Genomic DNA, 8669 nt, shown 5'->3' on the forward strand with positions numbered 1-8669 from the left:
GGAGGCCAGGTGCTGAGATGAACAGTCTCTGCCCACTGCCTCATCTTAGCAGAGTGCAATTCCAAGAAACAAATGGCAAAGCTGACTCACTGAAGCTATGAAGGAAAGCTCTGGATACTTGAGAGAAAACAAAATAATTGACAGAAAGATGTTTAAGAGGCCTGGTTAGAGTGAGCATGTGTCCTGCTTTTGGGGGGGCAGAATCTGCTTATAACTATTATTCTGGAATGATTATTAGGCAGATGGCCCACATGGTCACTGAAAAGCAGATGAAGAGATCTGAAGAGAAGCAGGGATGTGTGATCCAGAAGTCCCCGAATGCCCCAGGCTTGGGAATCAGCAAGCACAGTCAACACTGCAGAAAGAGCAAGAATTCTGAGAAAACACGATTAAATGGAATAATTAGGAGGCCACTGTGACTTCTAGGGAGCAGCTTCCGAGCGTTTTTCAGGCAGAGGTTGCAATTTTGATGAAAGAAAAGTGAGTTAGAGGTTCTGCACTGGCCGTGTACTCTTTAGAAAAATATGATAGTTAAAGGAAAGAAAGGAGTAGAAAGTGGGGCAAGCATAGAAATGAATTGGTCCTAAAAAAAGAGAAATAGAAATGCAAAATGTTCTTAAATATAAGGAAGAATGCTCAGCAAAAAAAGGTAATCGAAATGAGAATGATGCTGTAATATCGTTTTTAACTGTCATATTGGCAATGGTGAGAGGAAAGAGGCATTCTCATATCACTGTTGGTAGAGAATAAATTATAATCCGAATGAAGAGAGGCTTGGCAATATGCATGAATATATAAAAGGCATGCTCCATTTGACCTAAAAATTTCTTTCAGAAATTATCCTGCAGATTTTCTTGCATTAGTACAGGATATTTAATATAAAATTATTTGTAACATCAAAGTGTTGGAAATAACTCAACGTCTTTGAATAGGGAACTAGATAAATAATAATAGAAAAACGTTGAGTGTTTACTATGTATCAGGCACCATTTTAAGTATTTTATTTGTATTGACTATTTTATTTTCTCTCAATGAACTTGCGAGGTCAGATGACAATTATCCTTTTTTTATAGATGAAGAAACTGAGGCACAGAGAGATAAGTCACTTACCCAGGGTAATACGGCTAGTCAATGGTATAGCTGGGATTTACACTCAGAGCTTGGTCTCATAACCACTGGAATAAATATGCCTTGTTCCATAAGAGAATGAGGCCTTTTATTATCTGTCCTAAAAACAAAGAGGCAGACCTATATGTACTTACATGGAATGATCTCCAAGGCATAATTTTAAGATAAAAGAAGATGGTGCAAAACACTGTATTTAACAAACCATCATTTGCATGAAAAAAAAAATGTATTTATGCTTGTCTATGCCCAGACTCCATCTGGAAGAGTACAAGAAATAGGGGTCATGTCTGAGAAGATGGTTGACGGCAGCAAGATAGAGGACAAAGGTAGAAGACATGTTTTACTGTACACTTTTGTGTATTTATGCTTGTCTACTATGTGTTTCTATTACTTCTTAAATTAATTTTTAAAAATTAAAGTGTAGTTGACATAGTACATCGGTTTCAAGTATACAACAATGATTCGACATTTATGCCCTCACTGTGATACGTCTAGTAACCATCCATCACCGTACGGAACTATCGCGGTGTTATTGACTCCTTTCCCTATGCTGTACATTATACTCCCGTGACTTATTTACTTTATAACTGAGAGTTTGTATTTCTTAATTCCTTTTACCTGTTTTGCTCATTCTCCCACTTCCCTCCCCTCTGGCAAACACCAGTTTATTCTCTGTATCTATGGGTCTGTTTTTGTTTTGTTTGTTCATTCCTTTTTTCTTTTTCTTTTTTTTAGATACCATTAATTTTTAAAAGTAAAAAGAAAATAAAGATGATACAAAAGCAATAAAATAAGATGTAGGCAATAATGACAAAATATAGGTGATAACTGACAAAACCTGGGTTGGAAGGAGGTAAAAAGGCTTGGATGGTTGTATGTAGGATTAGGACATGGGCTTAAATAAAAGCGACACATCGGGACAACATGAGGTTTTATAGAAGTACCAGGACTGTCTACGGCCATGCTACCCTGAACGAATTCGATCTCGTCTGATCTCAGAAGCTAAGCAGGGTCGGGCCTGGTTGGTACTTGGATGGGAGAACACCTAGGAAGACCAGATGCTGTAGGTGTAATAAATTAAAAAAAAAAAATAAGGGATTGTAAGCTGACAAGTTCCTTGCAATCTGTGAGGTCAAGCAAGGGTTGCCTCGCCTAAAAAAAAATAAAATAAAATAGAAATACCAGGACTATTTTTATTGTGTAGAATATGTGTAAGATGAGATCTACCCTCCTAATAGATTTTTAAATATAGCATTGCTAACCATGCGCACATTTTTGTACAGCAGATTTCTCGAACTTATTTGTTTAGTATGACTGAAATGCAACAGTCATTTGTACCAGTCAGCTCAGGCTTCCATAACAAACTGCACTAGACAGGATGGCTGAAACAACAGACTCTTATTTTCTCACAGCTGCAGAGGCTGTAAGTCTGAGATCAGGGAGAAAGCATCATGGGTTTCTGGTGAGGCCTCTCTTCCTGGTTCATAGGTGAATGCCATCTTGCTGTGTGCTCACATGACTTCTTCCTGGAATGTGGTATGTGTGTGAGAGAGAGAGAGGGGAGTGGGGAGTGAGGGAGGGAGATAGGGAGGGAAAGGGAGAGGGAGAGGGAGAGTGAGAGGGAGAGGGAGGGAACACTGTCTCTTCTTATAGGGCATTAACCCCATCAGACCAGGGCTTTGCTCTAATGACCTCATTTAAGCTTAAACACCTCCTTAAAGTCCTTATTTTCAATATAGTCACATAGGGGTTAGGGCTTCGCTATGTTAATTTGGAGGAGACACAAGTCAGTCCATAACACCGCTGAACAAGAAAACTCCATTTTCCCCTCTCCTTAGCCCCTGGCAAACACCATTCTACTTTATCCTATAAATTTGACTACTCTAGGTACCTCATATAAGTGGAATCATGCAGTATTTGTCCTTCTGTGACTGATATTTCACTTAGTATAATGTCATCAAGGTTCATCCATGTTGTAGCATATGACAGATTTTTTTTTTTAAGGCTAAATAATATTCCAGTGTTTGTATCTACCGCATTTGTTTACCCACTCATCTGTCAATGGACATTTAGATTGATTCCATATCTTGGCTGTTGTGAATAATGCTACAATGAAAACGAATGTGTTTTCTCTGAGGTTAGGCATGTAAATTCCCAACTAGAGGGGTTTACCGATTTCTTTTCCAGGAGCTCATAATCACTCCATCCTTCTTGTGTCTATCTATGATACTGCAGTATAAGTAAATGTCTATATATTTACTTTTGATGCAGGTTTTCTGGAACTGCTCCGGGTTGTCTAGCTTTCTCTTGATCTCAGTGGTACCCAGACTTCTAGAGTATGCTGGTCCCATCAGCTGTTTGAGTTGAGAGAGACAAGAATTAGTCTCTCTGGCAGTTCCCTCAAAAGTTGGAATGTTGGACACATGTTGCAACTCTTTTCTTACCCAAGGAGAAGCTGGGAGTCGAGTTTTTCTCCCAACGATCCATGATGGAGCGGGGGTGGGGGGGGCTCTAGTGAGTGTGTGTTGGTCTAAACCTTTGCCTTTGTTTTCAGCAGCTCCCCAACCTGATGGCTTTCTCTGTCAGCGCTTAGATTCAGCCAAGACAGAAGCCTGTCTCTTGGGCAGCCCCCTGAAAAGTCTGCATGTTGGGCATATGTTTAAGTCTTAAGTTTCCTTCCTCATGAAGCAGCCAGGACTGTGAGCTTTTTATCCCCCCAATCCTATTGCACTGAGTTTAAGGGAGGGACGATGGCAAGTGAGTGCCATGAATTTTCCTACTAGAATTGATGTTGCTTGTTTCATGCTCACCTGGGGGAACTGTTTTCTGAATTTCTAACAAAAGGAATTGGTCTATGTATTGTTATTGATTTGGTTACTCTGTGAGAAGGGTCTGGGCTTCCAACTCTGCCATTTTGCTGATGTCGCCCCCAACATCACCATATTTTGCTTAATAGGTAACAGTTGTGTCGAAACGAATATACATCCCAATGTGGATGATACAGAACTCTGAGCTGTTCAGTCCATGGAACCTGCTGCAAGAAATAGTTTGGAAAACACCTAGCGTGACATGAGACGGTCTCTAATGAAAGATCTTTTTCTTGAAACTTTTACAATTTTGCCTTACTATCTTATGAAGAGGAAAAGAACTCAGCCTAAGAATAAACCATTCTGTTCCAACAATGACACAGCCTCGAAAAGCGATTGAATAAATTGGCCATTAGCAGTGTATGCTTTTATACAGATTGGAAATGCTGTGATACTATGGTCATGATTGCTTTATAATACATGTTTTATTTTAAATGTTGTTTTGGATCTTCTACTTCCTTTTTAAGTTTGTTACCGGAAATTCTCAGAAAAAGGATGAAAGAAATCCAAAAATATTGACAAGAATGGACTGCCCGAGTCCTGACTTTTGCCCCCAGAGAATCCATAATTGTGATAAGGATGTTTTAAAGTTGAAGAGAGAAGTTGTGAGAGAAAGGAAGAGAGAAGGAGAAGTTATGAGTCAAACGAATAAACAACTGGTTGAAATAGAGCGTGAGAGCAACGCTACTTCCCTTCTTTTAAGTTTGTGATGCCTAAGAACATGAGTGGGGAGAATGTCCATTTCAAAACAATATTAGAGGTTAAGGAGAAGTGATTTTCTCAAATCTTGGTTAAGTAAACCTGTTCCACTAGCACAGGGATTCCAGGCAGCTCAGAGCAGTTGGCCGCGAAGTGTATTTAAAGGAAGCAAGGAATAAACTGACGTGGAAAGAAGAAAGTGGTGATAGAAATGAGATCACCGAAAGCAAAAACCACGTGGAGAAGCTGCTTGACGTTAGTAATTGTGGATCATGAATGAATAGAGCTAGAAGCTAGGAGGAGGCTGAAAGGGCAGGATGGCTGAGTTGAAGATTATTTAGACGTGTGTGAAATTAACTAATCCCAAATTACCCATTTGAAATAAGGCTGCGCAAAGATTTACAATCCAGGTGCTGACTTCTTAGTACTTAAGGTTGCTTGGACTTTGGTGATAGTGACGGTGATGGGGCAAGCTAACAGAAACTTAAAATTTTTTTTTTATCAAATGTAGAAAACTATGAAAGAACTCTTCTGACTTGACCTGCCTATTTCAGAATTAGCCTCCTCCACCTGACTAATCTTTAATGCTCTAAAGCCAGCACAGCGAACTTTCCCTTTTACCACTCTAGGCTTTCAGACCTCAAATAACGATAAGGTTCTTGGTGAAATTTTTATTCATAAAAAGAATATGACTACATTATATAAATGCTGAAAAAGAGAGGAAACAACACTTCTGATGCATTCATAATCTACCATCTTAAGAATCAGCGATATAATTTGGGTTATTGTTTCTGGACATTCAGATTTTTATATATTTTTTGATCATGCAGTAAATTTAGTTTTGTACTTTCCTTTTTTACGTATCAACTCGTGGCTATCATTTTCCATTATTACATAAAATTGGAAATCTTTAACAGTTCTCTAGCATTACACATCGTTGTCAGTTTTTCATTTCTGTTAATTTCACCATTGAATGTCTTTGAACATATGACTTTTTCTTTGTATTAGGTTATTTCTCTAGGGTAGTATCTCAAATGTGGATTATTGTGCTTAAAAAGTGTAAACATAATGTTTTTTATTCTTGTTAGTGACTTTGCTAAACATTTTAGGCACTTTTAAAAAAAATACTGACTACGTATATATCTGAGGTTGACATTTTAACCCCATTTCTGGAGATAGGGAATCATAAGCTTAAAGGTGAACTAGCTTACTCAAGATAAAAGCTGGCAGGTGGATGAAAGTGGATATAAACCAAAAGTAGAGAACCAGAAATGAAAAGCTAAAACCTTGTACAAGTTGCAGCCCAGTAGAGAAGGTGGACATGGAGTTTGCTGTTGAGATCTGCCTGCCGTTTAAATGGTCTGTAAAGGGAAAAATCAGCCTTTGACTTCAGTACCATTCTGTTCTGTATAAGGAAACTAATATAATCTATATGCCCCTAGGAACTAAAGAATAATATCAAAGCATTCACTTTATCGTTCATTGTTTTTAACTAAGAGAAGATTGTGCATAATGCTGACGGCTGAAATAGACATATTAACCATTAAGGCAGCTTTTATTATTGGCTAATGGATGACCATATATGTCAAAGCAAAAAGTTTAAGGACAGCATCAAAGGCTCAGTCAATTCACTGATATCTTTTTAAATCATGGATATCTTAGAGATGTAGTTCCCTCTAGAATTAAACTTCTGTTAATAAACTGAACTAAATAATAACTATACATTTCAACAATGGATCTCAACCAGAGTGAAGGTTAAAGTATCCCAGTCAGAACTAAGAAAAATGTTTAATGATATGACCTAAAAAAAATAATATATCTATTTTTAAATGACAGCCTCATCAAATGACTATGTATAGATAAATCAAAATTCCAGAAGTGCATTATGGGTAGAGAACAAAAGTACCTGGGATCTTTTTCATAGAAATTATTATCTGTACTTTAGTTACAAAGCATCTGCAGTGAATTGAAATAATACGGGAGGAATGAAAAAAATAAATCATTCACCAGAAAAAGAAAGAATAGGCTTTCAAAATCCTAAGAGGAAACTATCCTGCTGGTACCTAAGAAATGAATCGTTAAGCTCTGTCCCACTATGTCAGGAAGTTATTCCTTCCTCTTTCTATAACACGTGTGCCTAAGGTAGACTTTTTTTTTTTTTCTTTAGCAGACCTGATGTAATTCTGCTCAAGTCTAGAGGAGACTAAGCTTTCCTTCTTAATACTGTTTGCTAGCTTCTTTCTTGGCGTGCCTCTACTTCAGTTTCCTTACTTGAGATTTTTATAAGACTGTAAATGTAAACATTAAGGAACGAAGTTTAAAGAGAAAGATTCCATAATGCTCATGAATATTTGAATAAAAATATATCTTATATCAAATACAATGAAAGTCGTTGCTATTCAAGTGGACACACAGCAAATGTCCCTCTATAAAATACATATATTCTGCAAAAAGTTTTTCCGATATCTTGAACTTATCTTTATCGGAATTGACTGACCACTCTGGGTTTGACTATGTCACTTCACAGCCATAGTTGTAAGTATAGAAGTATAGCTGATGATGAAATTAGAACAGATCACATAGGTTTATATTGATGGAGTGAGTGAGCAGCAAGGCCTAGAGGTTCCTGAAGGAAAGGGGGCAATCAAGCTGACTATAGGCCAAGCCCAGGAAGATGGACCACAGTGGGAAAAGTATTCCAGGTGGAAAGTTTCCTTCTATTTTTAGCCAGCCTGATATATGAAGCCAGGACTGGAGAAGTATGGGCACAGGAAATAAAGGAGGAATGACAGCTTTTATGCCGTCCACTCAGTCAATGTTAATTTGTTTGTTTGGGGTTGATTTGACTTATTGGTGCAATGCCTTGATTTTCAGTGATTACAAGAACTAAGTTCATATGAGATATATCTCGGTCTAAACCATACTAAAAAAATGCAAGATCCTTTCAGGTTCAAAACAAAGGCCCTCTGAGCCAACAATAAGAGATACAGAAATCATTAATGTCACAGTAAATGTAGGTAAAACTTAAAGCTTAATATCAAGAACCAAATGGGTTTGAAGAATAGATCTTTTCTTTCTCTGCACTCAGTCTAATCATCGGAGAGTCTTCACCACTGACAAACAGACAGATTGTATAAGGGATACACAAATCCATGGCCCTAAGCCCAAAGCCATCCTTCACCATTGGACTACTGGTGGTGCATGCCAATGATGCATTATTGCTTGCACATATAGCTTTGATTGTTTCTATGAAAATATTATGTAGAGGAGCTTCTGTGTTAAGTTATGTATCAATTAATATTGATATTATTTGAATGTTATTGCAATGGCGAAGGGAGGAATGGCATAAACTATTTTATTGAGATACTCTGCCAAATATAGGGTTAATTTATATCTCATGTGTCAATTCTTGATTTCTGGAAATATGATGTTGTAGACAGAAATAGAAGTTCAATATATTGATTGGGAAAACACCTGTCAAAGCTATAGGAGAGAGAGAACAGAAGTAGGTAGAGAAAGCGTTCAGATGACGTTCAGGTACGACGCTTGTCTCAGAGAGGAAAGGAAGGAGGGTTGGGTAAGAAGAGTCTCAAGCTGCAGTGCATGTATGAGAAAGTCTCGTTCAGGCCAGCGAGGAGCACCAGGGCAAAGATTGCTCCTTAGAAGAGACTTACATCAAGTGGAAATTACCTGGCTCTAGGGCCCAGCCACACTCATTCATTAGATGGGAGCAGCCAGGTAGCTCACTGGCTCAGTGGAAACACTGCAGTGGATTCTGAAGGTGTGGCAGCTGGCTCCGTCTTGAAGGGAGATCATGTACCTCCATGACCGCCACACCACCTCCATCACCCTTGAACTATATATCCACCTCCTCCACCTGTTTCCCAAACCTTGATTAAATCCAGACGGAGATAAAAAATTTATAGTACAGTTTTCCCTTGTGTGCCATGATAGACATCACTAATCATTCAGTGT

At 38.2% G+C, this 8669-nt stretch overlaps 1 pseudogene; it reads left to right on the forward strand.

The window, feature by feature from the left end:
* Nucleotides 1–2079: 2079 nt before the first annotated feature.
* On the forward strand, nucleotides 2080–2198 carry LOC112475147 (annotated as a pseudogene).
* Nucleotides 2199–8669: the final 6471 nt, after the last annotated feature.

The sequence above is a fragment of the Pteropus alecto genome, unplaced genomic scaffold (assembly GCF_000325575.1).
Source record: "Pteropus alecto unplaced genomic scaffold, ASM32557v1 scaffold50, whole genome shotgun sequence".
NCBI lineage: Eukaryota > Metazoa > Chordata > Mammalia > Chiroptera > Pteropodidae > Pteropus > Pteropus alecto.